At 44.6% G+C, this 6000-nt stretch overlaps 1 pseudogene; it reads left to right on the top strand.

Annotated features, from left to right (window-relative positions):
* Positions 1–210: 210 nt before the first annotated feature.
* LOC147440713 (uncharacterized) lies at positions 211–4338 on the top strand (annotated as a pseudogene).
* Positions 4339–6000: the final 1662 nt, after the last annotated feature.

The following is a 6000-nucleotide window of genomic DNA, read 5'->3' as shown; positions in this document are numbered from 1 at the left end:
GGAATCCCAGGCGGTGGGATCAAAGGCGCGGAAGTGGGGCGCGGGGATTGATGGCATCGGGGCGCTACACGTGGCAAAAAAAAGTAAACTTGGACGGGTTTTGGTAAACGGGGGCGCCGGGAGGTAAACTCGGACGGGAGGGTGACGTGGACAGGAAACGTGTCTCGAATGGGCTGAGGTGGAGTCCCAGGTGGCAAATGGTGGGCCAACATGGCATTACTTTCACGCGGGCATCCCGTTTTCAAATTTGCCCTCGCAGGAATGCAAGGTAATCAGAGATAATCGGAGGTGAGATGAGAGTAGGAGAAGGGGAGGCTGGTATCTGAGACAGTAATCAGATGAAGACTCTGTAGGAGATTTAAAGCTCAAAGGCAGCATGGATTTGAACCAGGTAGTGTGTGTGAGTGTGTGTGTGTGTGTGTGTGTGTGTGTGTGTGTGTGTGTGTGTGTGTGTGTGTGTGTGTGTGTGTGTGTGTGTGTGTGTGTGTGTGTGTGTGTGTGTGTGTGTGTGTGTGTGTGTGTGAGAGAGAGAGAGAGAGAGAGAGAGATAGAGATGTTGTGTATTAGATGCCTCCCATTGATGTAATCGAAGACCAGCCATTGACTGGATATTTCAATGGTGAAACAACGATCGAAGGAGAATCTTCAGATGACTCGCCAATCAACGAGGATAATGGCATGGATTACTGGCCACAAAACAATGGAGCTAGTCCCAGCTCAGTCGCATGTTGGCATTCGCAATGCTCTTGGGTTGCCTTAGATCCGTCTTCATACACATCAAAAACATTTTTCTCCTTCGACGAGATGACATACTCCTTAATGGCCAAAGATTTGGGAGGGACAGAGACCATGTCACTAGCAATGCTTCAAGCGATCGATGTTCGGGGATTGTTTGATTTAAAGAAGTGGAATAGGATGAAAGACTCCTTGATGCTTTGTCCAGGTATAGGGCTGGAAATAGGCTGCCTGCACTTGAAATCTACTGGCCTAAAGGTTGCCTTTATGGAAGATTAGGCACATATTGTTTATGCAGCCCATTGCCCTTTGACACATGACAATCATCTTGGAGTGACTGCCACTCTCAAGGCCGTCCAGAAGGAATGGTGTACAGACAAGAGACAACATGGGTTGCCTCTTGATTACATAAAAGACTCAATCACTGCATGTGGATGCTTACTAAAAGAGAAGATTATTGATTGTGATGTAGCTACGATGCCTATTAGTAGCAGAACCGCAAATTGCCCAACCTCTTCAATCGAGACAACAACATCTCAAGTCGAGCAACAGTTGACAAGAATCATGATAAAGCATCACACACAGCTGGTCCTAGTCAGATCTTCAAAGAGGCATAGAGCATATAAGTGGCTACAAGAATACATTTGCCATCGAGGTGGAAGCATAGATCGGAGAGGTGCGGATAAGCGGCGACAACGAAAGTCAAAGAGGTGTGGGTGCCTGTTTAGGCTGGTGGTTCAACACTGTCATGATTGTGAGAGGGTGACTATCGCAATCCATGGTGATCACACCGGGAACATACCTGGCTCACGTGTTGACCTTTACCACTTGCCAGTGCATTCAACTGTAGTTGCATGCTGTATGGATGATTTGTTTGATGTTGGGATGTGCCGCCATGTCGCCAAAATGTCGATCTCCAAGGAAAGGTTTCACATGGCAAATGCATCTGAGCTGGATCGTGTAATCTACAGATTTTTTATGATACCAAAAGAGGTGCAAATGTTGTTTCATCAAATGCGCACTCGTGGTACTTAGCTTGCCATTGGAATTTCTAAGAAGCCTTTTCTCTGCTGAGTTTTTGATAGCATTTGATCCAACATTTTTTTTTACTGTAGGTAACTCTGTAGGTACTGAATGGGGTGCGATGCTTGCCGAGGCTCTACGTTTGCAAGAATTGAAGAAGGTAATACTACATTCTCAACTTCTTAAGCTGGATGGGTGAGCATGCATCCTCAAGTATACTTCTCGTATGGACAGGTAATCTTTGTGCAGCCTTACAGTCCCCAAAACCCTGATGAGAACAAGCGGCCATTCATCCTCCTCATTCAGGACGAGTGGATGCTACAAGTCGCTCTTCGTTTCTCTCGTCCGGAACTCATGGGTCGTGGATAGCACTTTAAGACAAACATTTATGGTCTACCGCTCTATATATGGTGCAGTCTTGCCAAACCAAAATGGCATAGGGATTTCGATATGGCTGATGTTATGCAGCAATGATGTGGGTACCAGCCAGGAAAAGGTGGCCCTAGAGCTCACGTTCAAGATGATCTTTGCAAGGTTAGGTGACGTTCGGCCCGCAGCCATTATCATTGATAAGAGCTAGCAAGAGCTCGAAGCCATCCTCAAGGTTGTGGATCAAGATTCTTTTTGCTGGAGAGAAGACGAGGATGGAAGGCGGCAACAAGTCGCATGCAAAGTTTTGCTATGTTGGTTTCATGTCAAGAAGGCATGGGTTGAGAACCTATTGCCCCATGTAGCTGGTCATTTCTTTGATGTGTTCTTTGTGCTAACTCATGTCTACAAATCGACTATCGTACTCACATGGCGTTGTTGTGCATAGGTCCCTAAGGACAAGCGCGATGATGTGTACAATCGCATGTCGAATTTGATGCATGCAACAAGTGAGGATATATTTGATGCAAGGTGCGATGAGCTATTGCAGGTGTATCAGGCACATGAAAATATTCGACGGTATGTATCCACTGGCTGGTGTGGCAGCACATGCATGTGGCTAAGCCCTTGGCCAAGATTCGATCGTCTATTTCAGCATGGGAATGTGGATACTATAAACTTGGTTGAGAGATTATGGCAATATGTCAAGTATACCTTGCTAAATGCACAGATAAACAGGTCTCTGTTGGTCTTGTTGAATGCATTGGTGGGCGATTCAGTGCATGGGACATATATTGGGGGAACACTTCTCGAATTCTTCAAGCAAAAGCAGGAGATTGGTAAGAGCGGTTCTCTTTCGCTTGAGAGTATGTCTTTGCTGTTGCCAAATGTTGAGCTCATGTTGTTTCAATTTGACAACCGTTCAGCTGATTCTGGGCATTTTAGTCGTTTTGGATCAAGCAAGCAACATACAGCCAAGCTAGCAGCAGGCGAATCAATTCTTAAACGATTTGAAGCAGATCCAAGCACCCTCGAAGTGATAGAGGAAGGACACATGCGATTCAAAGTCCTTAGCACTACTTCAGCCTCAAACTGGTATCATGTGAGCATGCAATCCAACTACTGTGATTGTGCGGATTGGGGATCAGAATGTAAGCATCTATATGGCCTTCGACTGATAATTGAGAGGCACTTTCCTCATCTTCACGAAGTTCTCCCCATCGTAGATAACGTTCAAGCTTTGAGCCATGTGGACCTACAACCCATAGTTGGAGCAGGGGAAGATAATATAGCACTAGAGCATGACAATTTCGATGTAGCTGAGACAGCTGTCAACAACATAGACAATGAGATTGGTAGCTGCATCTATGACATGAGAAGCATGTTGAAGAGTCTAGAAGAGCAGTTGGTGCAATGTGATAGCTCTTTGAAGCCAGCCATACTAATGCAACTAAATCTTTCACGAAATAGTCTCGCCGCCTTGATCATCCCAAAGGAGATTGAGCTACCAACAAAGGGCTCGATCAAGCAAGTCCAAGCTCACGTTACTCTAACTCGACTCGGGCATGGGATGCCCGTAGAAGCAAGTGAATCCAGCAAGGAACAGGTTCTCGAGGCCGACCTGCCACCATCTAAAGGTCCAACTACTCGTGTTTTGCGACGCAAGCATCAGCGTGGACGGAGTCGAGTCCGCTTTCAAAGAAAGCCTCGAATACATTGTCCTCATTGTTGCAGCAAAACTCTCATGCTCGATCCATTGGAGAGCATTTCATGCCATACATGCCATGCCCTCCTTTCGTTATTGCTCAGACATGCCCCAGGTGGAGCAGAGTCGAGCTTGCTTAATCGTCATGTCACCCTCTTTGGTGAGAGCATCCAAAAAGGGATGATTGTCTGTTGCAAAGCTGGCGAGGTTCCCACAGAAGAGAGAAGATTCACAATCTGCTTGCTTGATGGGTCAGTACTCGAGGCAGTCCTTGCATCCCAGCAGCGAATGGTTCTCTCTACATGAGAGACATGTAGCTTTTTTCTCCCTTATGCAATCTGCTGGGCTGATTTGATGACCAGTTTGTGAGCGTTCGGCAGGCACTTGTGAGCCCATTTGCAACTATCTTTGGACTGATTGGGTGGGTTGTTTTGGGAGCAAGCTGTGAGCTGATTCCATCTGCAGACTTCCAACATGTTTGGCTGATGACTATTTACCTTGTTTAGGCTATTAGGCCGATCTTTTTGGATAACATCTTGCTTGATCGTGCGTGAGCGTTATAGCTCGGTTTCGAAAAGTTATTCTGCCAATCTGTCATGAGCTCATTTCAGCTACCAACTTGATGCATTTTTCCTGTAAATTGTGTACGATCTCTATGGACTACGACTGCTCTAAGTGGATGGCATTGAAACTGACCTTTTGTGAGAGTCATGGATGGGTTGTTGCTAAATGTATGCCTTGTTTTGCCAGCCAATTTTTCTTATCCGATTGTGTACGATCTCTGAGCACTAGGGCTGCCCTAATTGGATGGCATTGAGGCTAATCTGATTTCTCAGCTGATTTCACTTGCAAACATTTAGCATTTTTGGTATCTGATTATTTACAGTTTTTGGTATCCGAAGCATCAATGGCATTTATGGCATTCAACAATTTACAGTTTCTGGGTTAGAGGGTTGATTTCCTTTTTGATTTTTTGATGTTTTTTGGATTCTTGCCATACATGCGAGTGAGTTGTTTTGCCGCCCATATATGAGGTGTGTGCCGCACCAGAGATCAAGACATTTACGGTCACCGACTATTTACGTTACTGGGGATGGAAGGTTGATGTTTTGTTTGACCATTCTTGGGCACTACGACTGGTTTCCCACTAGATTTGGTGAGCATTATGGCATGTTTGAAGCCGGTTCATGCTTAAGAGGCTGGAGAAAGTGAATGCTTACTGCAGTGACTTATGTTGGGCAGCATAGACCCTGGCAAAGAGTGGCTCCTTCGTATACTTTCACCGTATTTTGACCATTCAAGGTGCAAGGTTTGAGATGTTTTTCTGTTAGGCTTTGTGTCATAACCATGTAGTGAATAATGCCTTTGCTTTTATATGATGCATTTTTCACTCACCAATGCCGAGATGAACTTTGTGCTGCATCATGGGCTTGTAGCACTAACATCTTGGCGAAGAACTTCACTCCTTGGTTGCACTATTCGTATGTATAATCAATATTCGTATGTATAATCTGGCCATGCATTTGTTTGATTGGTCAGGTGACAATTTAATCCATTGAACAAAATAAATACTCTCCCAATGCACACAAATACTATGTATCGTCCTTTAAGTTTGCAACCACGATGTGCCTACATGGTATGCCAACAAAGGGTTGTCAGTTTGTCATTTTTAATACAAGCACCTTTGCTTTTCTGAGGATACATAAATCTACCAAAGATAAAATTTGGAAGTTAAGAGTTGCTATTCTCTATGAGCAATCAGATTATTAAAACATTACAAAGAGAGAGGGAGAGTTTCAATCGCTGACATTCTGACAAGAAAGAGATTCCAACAAATGTACACAAAACTTAGCTACGACGAGCTTAAAATGTGTTCAACCTGCTTGCTAAATCTGAAGCAAAGGAAATCCATATGTGTAAACTCAACAAACACCCCACTTGGAATAAATAAAGGCTATGACAATGTCACGCTCTCACCACTCATGGAGCTTCTCAACACCCACAACGCAATCCGAGCCAACAACCACCCTTAAAGAGATAAAAAAATAGAATATATGCATGCTCCAAACACCTTAGCAATACTAACAGCCAACAATAACATCTCACCACAACACCTAAGCCGGGTCATTCCAGCTAATTCAACTTAACCACATTCATGAATGGTACCA

This window comes from Adiantum capillus-veneris, chromosome 15, assembly GCF_014529385.1.
Source record: "Adiantum capillus-veneris isolate H3 chromosome 15, ASM1452938v2, whole genome shotgun sequence".
Lineage (NCBI taxonomy): Eukaryota > Viridiplantae > Streptophyta > Polypodiopsida > Polypodiales > Pteridaceae > Adiantum > Adiantum capillus-veneris.
This window is presented reverse-complemented; position numbering and strand designations above follow the sequence as displayed.